We start from the raw sequence: 12169 nt of genomic DNA, 5'->3' as shown, positions 1-12169 counted from the left end.
GGAGAGGTTTGGTTGCTGATGTGGAAGGTGCCGTAGTACCGAGGCACCAGCACCCGCTAAACTAGGCTGGACCGCAAGCTCCCCAGCACAGACTGCCGTAACAGTAACAGAGGCTGCGCGTGGCCAACCAACTTACTTGAAGGGGAAAATTAAACAAGAATAGGCAAAAAAAGATGAAACAAGTGTCTTCAAAAGTAATTTGTTTCAGTGGGTTTCAAGAGTTGGTGAATTCTGTGAATTACTTTTTGCATAAACCTTTTTTTCGAAGCACCTCCACAGCTGTGAGCTTCTTTGGTACTTTCCTCCATGACTGGATGCCCGCAGCACAGAACCCTCGGGGCAGTAAGTGGCACTGTTACTAAGGCTGAGCAGCTCTACGTTGCAAAGTCAACAGGATAACTGCAGTCGCTGTACTTTGCGGTGAGCATAAGCAGCAGAACGTCTGCTTGCCATTTCCTCAATCTTCAGGATTGTTTGGAAAACACTGGGTGCGTGAAATGAATGAATGTGGTCATCTTTGGTTTCTGTAGTCCTTAAAAGTCGGGAACAGTGCAGGTTTACCTCCAGCTGAGGAACCAGAAGATGATGGTGGTGGTGGTGATCAGAGAGACAGAGGTTTTAACCCCTGCAGAGAGCGCTACAATGGTCTGACTGAAAATGCATTGAAGTCATTGATTGACTTCAGCTGGCTTTAGTTCAGGCCTTAATTCCCTGGCAGCGCTGGGCTTTTCTTGTTGTGGTGAGCCTGTGCTATAAGCTGGACCGTGGAGGACCTGGCTAGAAGGGACAGGGGGTGGGAGGTCTGTGTGTGTCCCAGCACGCCTGTGCCTCATGGGGCTCCTGCGGCCGAGGTAGCCCCTGCGCATCTCCCACCCATCCCAGTTCACCATGACAATGGTGAGGAGCTCAGGGGTTTTACCCAGCAGCACAGGCTTTGTTTGGTTCACGTTGCTGTCAAAATGCAAGTCCTGACTTCGTTTATTTTGGGCCTAATACAAGGCATTGTGTAACCTTAATTTTGTTCTTGTCACAGTGCTCAGCCAGAGGCACCTCAGGCTGGGAGAGATGGTGTCCTTAGCTGCTTTTGTAACAGGGGTTTTATGGCACTGGTTTATATAAGCCACTTAATGCTTTTTTTCCTTATATTGTTGCCAGATGGTACCCCTTGTATGTATTTGCCCTTTACAGCTCACTTAGCTTTTCTTGATTTGCACTCTGCCTCTCTGCTGTGCTAGCAGGACTTGACCCTGCCCAAGAGGGAGCAAACAGCTCAGAAAGGGATGTTCTGCTTGACCAAGGACAAGGGAGCAGAGCATGGTCCTGCCATCCCCAGCAGTCGTTCCACAGCTCCGACCGGCTCGTTCAGCTCCGAAGGAGGCTCCGAATCTGCTCCACGCTCTCACGTTCAGTCCTGGGGAGAAAGGAGAGCGCCTGTACTTTCTGCAACGGCTATCGACCCCACATCAGTTCTGTGGGAAAACCCCTGTATATGAATTTATGAGCGCAGCAGCTTTTGAAAGAAGTGTGTCACATTGTGGTCGGTGTATTTCATTTATTTTAAATTGGTGCATTGGCATTTCTAGGCTGCTGTCACAAAATTTTCCAAGAATTTGAAATTTACTGAGGTCTCTAAGATTTCCCCTTTTAAAGTCCATACAAGGTACCTGTCTCCCTGACTGTAGGGCTTTCCTCAGCTGGTAGGGGGCTGCATACAGGGTTGCACAGTGAACTCCCCCTTTCCCAGGACAAGCGTTCACTCACCGGCACGATCCAGATGACACTGTGAGACCTCGAGTGTCTCCAGCAGCATGACCAGTCTGGTCTCTGGCAGGGCAAGTGGTTCGGTCCAGGCTTATTTGTCTAATTTAGGAATGAATTGGTCTGTCCTGTGCTGTTCCCCATGTAGAGAGAGGTGTTATGAAATTACGTCATTTGAGGTAACAACAGGTCTGGAAGATTTTGTGCATATGTGTGCATGCGCGCCTTCCATCTCAACCTTACCTTTGTCTTCTCCTGTTACTCTGGTATGTTTACTGCTACTATACCTAATTTAAATTACAGCTACCTAGCCAATATGATTTTCCATGCAGACGTTTTTTATTTAACTAGGGGTTTTTCTTTTGAGTCACCAAGTCATAATGTTTATAACAGTTTTCAAAAGTTGCTTTAATTTTATAAACCCTTCCCCAGAATTCATGCTTGAAAACTGTATCATGCTTTTTGTATATAATTCTTCAATTTTTGTCTTGAGATGTTCTTGAAAAGCAACATGTTAATTTTTTTAAACTTACCTTCAAACTAAGATGAAAATAGAATTTTAAAAAATGAGGGAAAACATGTTTTTGCAGCATCTTTTAAAGATCTATAATAAAACCCCAGCTCAAAAACTGTTCTCAAAACACGCTCAGTTAAAAAAAAAAAAAAAATCTAATTCTAGTTTTACATATATAGATCAAGTGAACTTTGTAACAAAATCCAAGATAGTTAAATAAAATTTCCAACAGATTCTAAGTACAATATTCTTTCCAATAAGTAGATTCTTCAAATTAAAAACAAAACAAGAGGTTAAAAAAGTGTTCTTACACTACAGTTGAGCTGAAGTTCTTCAAGAAAGCATGTCTTTATTTTGGCGTTATCCAAGTAACCGGGATAACTGGATGCCTCTGGCTCCGATATTAAACACATGTATGCTATTGTACGTGCAAGTAGTCCCAGAAGTTCATGAAGAGGTGATTGTCAGTGGAGCTGAAGCTGTTACTGGTTAAATGTTTTGGGGTTTCTTTCCCTCATGCTAAGTAGTCCCTTATTCTAGAATTGGTTAATCACTAGAAGCATGACACAATCTACATTTAGTGACACTGCAAGCACTAATTCCACTGTTTATTTCCTGAAATACTGCAGTTTACATTTTTGGAAATAGAAAAACCTATTTCACTGTGGGTTCTACTTACAAGATTAAAATACTCTTTCTATGCAAATACTGTCTACCTCTAGGAATACTGTAATTGATGGTTCTGTCTCTTGGATTTGTAGAGATGGCTGTTTTCAGAATGTCTGCAGGTAATGACTGTTCTCTGACTTGTTAATCTCTTCTCTTCTAATTATAAGAGCAGATGTTGCTTAACCCACGAAATGGCTAGGACCAGTAAGATCTGAAAGACCAATAAAGCATGCAAGTCAATTGAGGAAGGAACAGTCAGTTAGCAAGAGATATGAAGGCACAGTGAAGACAGCGAAGCTAAAAATAAATTTTGAAATTGTATTTTGCATGTGCAAAACTTTCTGGAGTGGCAGACTTCGGTTTTGCGTGCATACTGGTGGTAGTTTCGGGACACAGAGAGGATTGTCCACCTGTATGGTGGTCTGAAGCATGCGTGCTTCTCCATGCTTCTTCTGCCACCTGTGCAAATGATGACTTTCCAAAGGTTGGGTACCTGCAGCTCGTCTTGGCTCTCCGCATTTAGGGGCTCTCGGGACCTCTGAAAAAAGAGAATTTGGGGTTGCTGCAGAGAGACGTGTTCGGCACGCACTTGTATCAGCAGAAATGGGACTGGGGAACAGGCAGTTGAATCCTGTAACAGCTCCTCTAATGAGCTGCTGTTCGATCTTTTGGAAACCAGAATATCCTCTGAGTGCAGGGTAGGGAACCCCACCGACACGCATTTGGTACTTATCCCACCTAGTGAACATATGCTGAAGATCTATAAAATCTAACGGGACTGACCTCTCATTGTGGCATTTCGAGGGAGCTGGGCCTGCAAGGGCAGGGTGAAGGTTACGCCTGCCTTACGTAAAGAGGAGCTGTATGGAAACGTCCCGGGCAGCCCTGTGCAAGCCGATCCGAGCGCCGCATTGCCAGCTCTGATGACATGAGTAATCAAACCCGAGAGCTGCGTACCTAGCGTTTCCATACAGTTCTGTAAGCATTAGCATGCTCTAAACAGCACGGTGTTTTGAGATGGGTCATTTCATTTCCATTGAACTAAAACCAGCTTTTAGTGTACTTCGTACTTTTGAACTTGAAGTAAAACATTAATACCTGCTGTTACAAACTCTGGAGATTTAGAAATATGAATTGTACAGACCATTAAATTAAAACTTAGCAATTACATCAGTGTTGTCTTGTGAATAGGGCTGGGGAATCGGGGAATTTGGGCTTTATTCCTGGTCCTGTCAAATTCACTGTGTGACCATAGGCAAGCAGCATAATCTCACAGCATCCGAGGTTAATACTTACCCAACTTGCAGGGTTTTCTGAGACTAGACTAACGTTTCTGTTGTTACTTTGACATCCTACAATGGGTGATGTTCACAGTGCATATGCTGTTGATAATAACAATACAGAAAAATGAAACGTAGATTACTCTCTTTTATTTGTTATAGATGAAAAAATGCAGACGTTGCAGCCTGTGTGTTTTAACATTTTGAAGAATGCTGCATAGTATTTGATGGAAATAGTTACAGATAATCAAGCAAGTAAATTTATGTAACAATTAATTTTTTGTTTGTTTTCAGACGTGATTAATCCTAGGGTTTTCATGACCCAAATGAGGTCAGCAATGCAGTGACTTCAGCAATGCAGGAATACAGAAATTCTCCAATGGAAAATTATAGCAATGGATTCCCTGAGGAAAGAAATGTACAAAGCAGCCCTTTCTATGGCAGGCAAAAGGAAACCATCAATTTTTCATTGCTTTATAGATGCAGCTACAAATTGCAAAACTCATCTTCTTTCAGAGTAAGTGGTTTTGGGGCCTTTGGCATTAGTGGTCAGTGGAGTAAATCCTGTATTTGGATTGTTGAGATTTTTTTCAATGGCAGCGGAAACTCTGAAGAGAATTTAATTTCTCCCTAACAGAGAGGGAAAGCAAAAATGAAGGGACATTGCAGTACCAATGCAATGCTGGGCTGTTCCTCAGGCAGTTACCTTATGCGTTTATAAGCAAAGGTTGTGTATTTACCTTCTGTAGTCAAGTAGTTTTGTTTGGCAAATCATTTTAACTGGATTACTGAAGGTTCCAAGTCTTTTGTAAACCAGGTGAACCATGCAGCTTCTGATTTGGCTTTCAGTTGAATTAGTTTTTAATTATTGGGTTTGATAAAACTCTGTATTATAGAAAGATTTTTGTAAAGGCTGCAAAGTCTACGGGCATCCTGTGCAAGGAGCTTTCAAATCTGGATGAAAACCTAGATTTTCATAGACATTTTCTATATATCTGGGTTTTTTTTTTTTGTTTAATTGATCATGTGTTCAGACTTGTATCACTTTAGGAAAACTTTCTTTAAATATCTAGGCTACTTTCAGGAATCATTTTTAATCCAGTTTGTTTATGGTTGCTCTTTGTGTAACATTATATTCTGGAACTGAGCTCTTTCACACTGAGGAGTGCAAAAATATAAATGGGTACGGTGCTGGAGCTCTTCTGGCTGGGATGGTGTATCAGGAGCGCTGGGAATTCCCCCCGCAGACGTTCACATCAGGAGTACATGGTCCAGGTGCTATCTTCTGAATACAAAAAGAATCGGTGGCATTTATCTTTTTCAGAGAAGACTTGCATTCTGAAGGGAGATAAGCTGGTGGAATTCTGGGTTTTCCTTCTGCTCCCTTTTACAAGAGGTGAAATAATACAACATTGTCTGGTTGTTGTCTAGACTGATGCAGCCAAGCAGCAAGTAAAATAGAGGCCTTTATGCTTTCATCAATATGGTGTAGTCACACTGTTGGAAATCCACAATCAGGATCTAGTAATTTATCCTTTTCTCAAATAACTTTTAAAAACCCCAGTGATGAATCTGCTCTTCATCCTTGACTTTCCTTTATGGAGTGATGTTATTTATGTATTTTGAACCTGATCTAAAGTCTGCAGAAAGTCCTTTGATGGTCTTTGAATTGAGCCAGTAATTTGTTAACAGGATGCTTCCATCTTCTTTTACTGCTTCAAACTTATCAAAAGCAAATTTAGAAACTCTCCCTGTTTACAAAAGATATGACAGTGCTAGTTGATTAAAAGGGGCATAATTTGTTGCCCCACTTATCTCATTTTGTTGATTAGCTGCAGCAGACGGTGATGCCCAATTCACTTTTTAAACGGGTAAATTTGGCACATATGCATGACAGTTCCTCCTCTTCTTGTACCGTCATCAGCAGGCTCTAACTAACTGGCATTCTGCCACCGTGGAAAGCGAGAGTTGTTTTCACTCAGCGTGCATCTTATGTTCGCCATCTGTATCCTCCGTTTTTAGGGCCTGATCCTGCAAAACTATTACAAGAGCAGTTTCTTCTCAAACATCTACTACATTGCTGGTAATGGAGCTAAAAGCATAAATCAGACTTATGCCTATTAATAAAGTGAGGGGTTTTTTTAGATCTGGGCCCTGTATTCGTAAGGTGGATCCTGAATATCTGCTATAAATCTTGTAATAGCCACCATTTGTTAATAGTATTTATTGTATTTACAGCCATGTGCACACACTGTGGGCACTTGAAAAACACAAAAGAAGAGTGTAATACCAGATAGCGTAAGACAAAAAAGAGGCAGTTGAAGGGACGTAGGATACAAGCTAGTTTTGAAGGGACGTAGGATACAAGCTAGTTAGATGTTAACTGGCATCTGTTCTGGAGTTTCTCTGCCCTTGCCAGGGAAGGATTTTCCTGAATCTAACCTGAGGCTTTCATGCTGTGATTAGGTTTATTGCTCCTGACTTTATCCATAATATAATTTAGGTTTGGTGCATGTCTTTAGTCTCGCATAATCAGCTAATTAGTGTAGGTAGACATTATAACAGGCTTGGTTTAGGGCTTGCAGTTTCCACGCGCAGATTAGAAGGTGGGGAACAGCCCCCGTTTAGACCAGCAGTGTTACTGGTTTTCTCCAAGTCCCAGAGCGGGCTGGGATGTGGTTGTGAGACCAAGTCTGAGAGCTCCCCTGGTACCTGTCTGCAGCGTTCACACGGGTTACAAACCTGTTTGTTGCCTTTGCTCAGGATTTCTGTGGCATTTATAATAGCCAAGGGATCACCCTGCAGTGTTAAACAGTTGTGCGGCTGCGGCGGGCTGGGAGATTACGTCAAGTTCATTTAGGGTGACTCTTCACAACCCGAACCCTTCCGTCACCTCTTCGAGGCCACGCTACTGGAACGTGCCCCATGTGTTTTGCCTTACGTCTTCCCCAGAGCTGACCGCGATTACAACACGTCCTGGCTCCTTTCATTAATGCCGCTTCTCTGGGGTGGTATACGTTATGTGAGCTGCAACCTCACTCACCTGCGACTCAGTGTCAAGTCAGGATTTCAGAGACTGGTTACAACTTCCCTAGAGCAGAGCAGCTGCAGACTTATTTGAGGCGATGCCTCTCCGGGGTCGGGGAGCTGCCGAGGGGCAGCTGCTCCGCTCATCTCCCCATCACGCCCTTCGTGATGCTGGCATGGCTCCCAGGGACCTGCAGCTGCATCCCACCCCAGCTCCCGCCCAGCCCAGACCTGCTGTTCCTCTTGGCACTCTCCCAGGCTCAGCTTATGACCCAAATTTTTGAGATGGGATGACTGGAAGGAGGGCAGGAGTTTTTCAGGTAGGGTGGGGAGGAACCTGGTTTGCTTGTTTGTTGGTGAAGAAAATACTGCAAGGGATTATGTGCCTTTCACTGGTGACTGCTGAGGGAGAGGTGTTCAGTAGCTGACTTGGCTGATAGGCACTGTCTAGTATATAATGGACTCTTTAGGTCTTCAGAGGAACTTTTATAAAAAATAAAAATAATTTTCTTCTCATTTTGCTCCAGATGAAACCCAGTATATGCATGTATACATACGTCATGTATTTTTTTTCTTGTTAATAATTGGAAATAATGTTGTGCGTTTCCTATAATACTTACGTGTTTGGTGTACGTCGCCCTGGGTCAGCTTGCAGCCTGTGTACAAAAGGCTGGCTCTATTTTCAGTACACTTAACTGTGAGACAAATAGCTTAGATTGCTCTTCTGCTCTCTGCAGTTCCAGGAATCTTAGTTATAAATGCACCTAATCAACCTTCAGTATCCTTAAAATTTACAGTTACAGCTTGTTGGCATAAAAGTGGTTACAGAAATGAGAAGCTGATGTGAATTTATACTTCTCTTTACTCTTACTGCCAAATAAAGACTATTTACACAGCGGTGTTATATGTCACCCAGCTTTACTTACTACTTCATATAACTGGAAGTTCAGATATTGCAACCGTGCAAGGCTGTAATTCTTACGTTACTTTACTTTTCAGATGGATCCAGTAACATAGCTTAATGCAAACTCACTGATGACATCCATGTGTATCTTCACAAGCATGAGGAGTTTTATGAGGACTAAAGATTTTGATATTGCCCTGTACAAAAAGTTTCAGTTATAAGGTCTGGATAAAGTTTGAGGATAGCAGATGTCAATTTACTCAGCCTTTGTGGGTAAAGAAACATTTCGAACATTGAAAACCAATCAGAAAAAACGCAGTCCAAAAATAATGTTTTTGAGAAAACTGAGCATTTAACAAAGCAAACTGGAGCTCTGCTTTGGCACAGCGGGACCCTGCTGTGTAGTCGGCAATGAAAAACAACAGTTTTAAATGTAAATAACTTTAAGACTACAAACAATGCAAAATTTGTAGCAAATTTGTAATCAGCTTTTCACTGTGTTTTACATTAAAGATTTTTTTTTCCTTACAGTATTGGCTTAAATTACAGAAACTTTACCTCCCATGGCTTCTTGGAAAAACTGTGGCATTGCTCATTGTTTATGGCAGGGCAAATGGGGAAAACAAATGAGGACTGGATTTGTGTGTTTGATTAAACACTTCTTTGAAGTAAAACTTTTGTGTGGTTTAAGCTTTCCTCTTTGGCTTTCACTTGTCATCTTCTGATAGTATTGTCTAGTTTTCCTTTGTCCATAAAATTAATTTTAGCTTCCTGTTGTTACTGATTGATTGAATTAATTCACTTACCATCCAGTTGTCTTTATGCTATTATTTATAAAACATTAATATAGTTAACAAGTGGTGCAGATATGGTTAGTTGGTTAGGGTTATAAAATAAGACTCAGTCTAAAGGCTATAATCCACTGAAGACATAATTGCCTACGATTCACTGAGGAGTTCAATAAATGCCTTATCTGTGAAGGAACAGGAGTAGCTGTTGCTTGGTGTCCTGTTTTCGTTCAGGATTACTGAGTTCAAGTGGGCTTCTGATTTTTATGTGGCTGTTGTGGTTTAACCCCAGATGGCAACTAAGCCCCACACAGCTGCTCGCTCACCCTCCCCTCTTGGTGGGATGGGGAAGAGAATCTGAAGAGCAAAGGTAAGAAAACTCGTGGCTTGAGGTAAGAACAGTTTAATAATTGAAATAAAATAAAATAGTAATAATAATAGAATATACAAAGCAAGTGATGCATGATGCAGTTGCTCACCACCTGCCAACCGATGCCCAGCCAGTCCCCAGGCAGCGGCCCCCCAGCCAGCTTTCCCCCAGTTTCTATACTGAGCATGACGCCATATGGTATGGAATAGCCCTTTGGCCAGTTGGGGTCAGCTGTCCTGGCTGTGCCCCCTCCCAGCTTCTTGTGCATCACCAACCTTCTCAGTCGGTAGAGCATGAGAAGCTGAAAAGTCCTTGATTTAGTGTAAGCACCACTTAGCAACAACTAAAACATCAGCGTGTTGTCAACATTATTCTCATGCTAAATCCAAAACATAGCACTATACCAGCTACTAGGAAGAAAATTAACGCTATCCCAGCTGAAACTAGGATAGTGGCAAAAAAACCTCAGGGATTATACTGTTGCATCAGTTTCTTCTTCAGAATTTTGTCTCCCAGCTGCATTAAGGATTTCACTGGCATCACAGCCCAGTGGAACCAGCTGGTGATTTTGACTATCTGTGTGATAGCATCCACCATACAGAGCATCAAAAAGCATTTTTCTTTTATTAGCTTGATATTAAAAAATCAGATTATGCATGTGTGAAGTGTACCATTGTATTTTGCTGTTCACTTGCCTTTGTGTTCAGGTTACTAACTGAAGCTATATTTGAAATGAACATTAAAAGTAGAATAGGAAGAACTCCTTTAGTCTGTGCCCATTCAGTTTTCTCTGAATGGAAAGTTAGCCTCTTCCAGGAGTCCCAAACAGCTTTGTGACTGCTCTGAGCATAGGAACAATCTTGCACAGTTTACTGTACAGCAGCCCTTAACTGCTCCAGCTCGTTGGGGATACACTTGTGGGAGAGGTCATGAAGTTGCACCATGCACCTTTCTGTTGATGGCTCAAAGATGATAAAGATTTTTATCTGTGCTCTGGTCTTTCTGTAGGTGTAATCCCACCTTTCTGTAATCACTTATGAGCAAACCTGTCTGTTCAGTGGGACAGTAGATACGGGTTGGTCTTCTCTCCCCACGTTGTCCGTTTACAGCGTGCAGCAAAGGGGACTGCAGAGTCCCCTTATCCTTTGGGACTGGATTGCCGTAGTGGGCCAGAAGGAGACTGTCCCACACATCTGCCGAGGCTGGCAGGCCTGAACAGATCAGGGCTCTGGGTTTGCTGCTTCCAACACAGAACCATTGAGTTTCACAGTAAATCTCTGTGTGTCATGTTTTCACCCTGAAGATGTGCCGTATGTTGTCAGGATAATGTTTATGAGCCTAGGCCGATCATGATTTTCAGTAAAGCCATTTGGATCATCTTTTACTTTTTAAAAAACTGTCTATCTATTAAGATGCCACGTGGATTTGTTATAACAGTTTTCAGCCAGAACAGGAAAATGTTGAAATAGCCACAGGTCCATCAAAAATAGCTGACAGGAACTTGGTAATCTCAGTTTGACCTTCTGCATGGTTGCAGATATGTTAAAAAAAAAAAAAATACTTGTAAAATGGAGGGTGGAGCAGTGAATTTGCTCTAGAACTGGTATCCTCAATACTTTAAAACCCTGGAGGCTTCTGAACAGAAATGGTTTAAACCAAAAGAGCTTGTTTCCACTGCCTTCCTTCGTCATCAGGTGGCTTTGCTTTCAATAGGGCTTTTGTGAATAAAGTGGCTGAAGATGAGAACCAAGAGCACTTGATGTAAATGTCCCTTTACATAGCTGTGACAGAGTAAAAAAGCTGCAGGGCAGCTGAAAGCCACGTCTTACAGTCTGCAGGCACGTGGTGGTGAGCACTGCGTTTTAAGTTGTCTTGGCAGTCTTCTAACTGATGTCAGGGGATCTAATGGGCCAAATACTGCAAGGATTGCGCTAAAGAGTAAAATGTATTTTGAATTAAGAGACTGAAGAAACTGGTGTTTTCTCGTATTTGTTGAAGCTTCCCCCAGTGTGAAAGTTTGGCATGATGTCTGACACAGAGTTGTGGTTTTGCTTCCAGCTTCATGTCCAAGAAGAGCCTTGATTTCTCTGATTCATGCTGGCAGATCATGGCAGTAGCCAGGCAGGGTAAGAATGTCCCTGCAGAAGGATGTTGCAATAGTTGGTACAAGTATACATCGGGCTAGAAAGATGAAACGATGAGAGCATCTCGCATTGTCTGTTGGAGACTGTAGAAAATCCATAGTGAAAAAGGTGGGTCGATCAAAGGCTGGCCTGGAAATATCCAGTATAACGCAGCGTACATCTTTTGAAAAGCACATATGCTCCATCCAATGCTGAAGTGAAGGAGTCATTGAGGGACGTGGGAAGGGAGAATTAATCTGTATCTGAACTCATCAGCGTAGCCTTCCTTTACAGTCAGCAGAGAGAAAGGGGCACATTTACTAAGTCCTGTTTCAGAGGCCTGCTTTTGTCTGATACAAATTAAAGCCTAAAAGCACCCATTTCTCTGTCAACTGTACAGAAGTTTAGACAGCTACCTCAGATAGAGACATATGTTTGGATGAATCCTACTCTGGAAATCCTTCCAGACTTCATTAGACTGTGGATCAGCTTTGGCTGAACTGTTGTTGATCCATTTCTGTATTTGAGCATATTAATTTAATGGCTCTTTTCCACACTTATATATATCGTTGTTTTATAAATAATAATTAAAATGTAAAAATTTGTCTGGTGGTATTTAGGAATTTGGCATTACAATGTTTTATGCAAAGCTTTTGATTTTTGCAGCTGTGAAGCTGTAATGATAAGCTCATCAAGATCCTAATCAGCTGAGAACCATCAAACTTACCACACACGC

General features: G+C 42.1%; 1 protein-coding gene and 1 long non-coding RNA gene across 2 annotated transcripts in view; both read left to right on the top strand.

The window, feature by feature from the left end:
• The window catches only part of RPS6KA2 (ribosomal protein S6 kinase A2), a 179542-nt gene that overhangs the window by 50395 nt on the left and 116978 nt on the right, over positions 1-12169 (top strand). The window lies entirely within an intron of this gene.
• On the top strand, positions 5355-8820 carry LOC142408512 (uncharacterized). The gene is made up of 3 exons (XR_012775313.1): positions 5355-5496; positions 6244-6304; positions 8248-8820. It is a non-coding gene; the product is annotated as an uncharacterized LOC142408512 (long non-coding RNA).

Source organism: Mycteria americana, chromosome 3, assembly GCF_035582795.1.
Source record: "Mycteria americana isolate JAX WOST 10 ecotype Jacksonville Zoo and Gardens chromosome 3, USCA_MyAme_1.0, whole genome shotgun sequence".
Lineage (NCBI taxonomy): Eukaryota > Metazoa > Chordata > Aves > Ciconiiformes > Ciconiidae > Mycteria > Mycteria americana.
The sequence above is the reverse complement of the archived record's forward strand: the minus strand, read 5'-3'. Positions and strand labels throughout refer to the sequence as shown.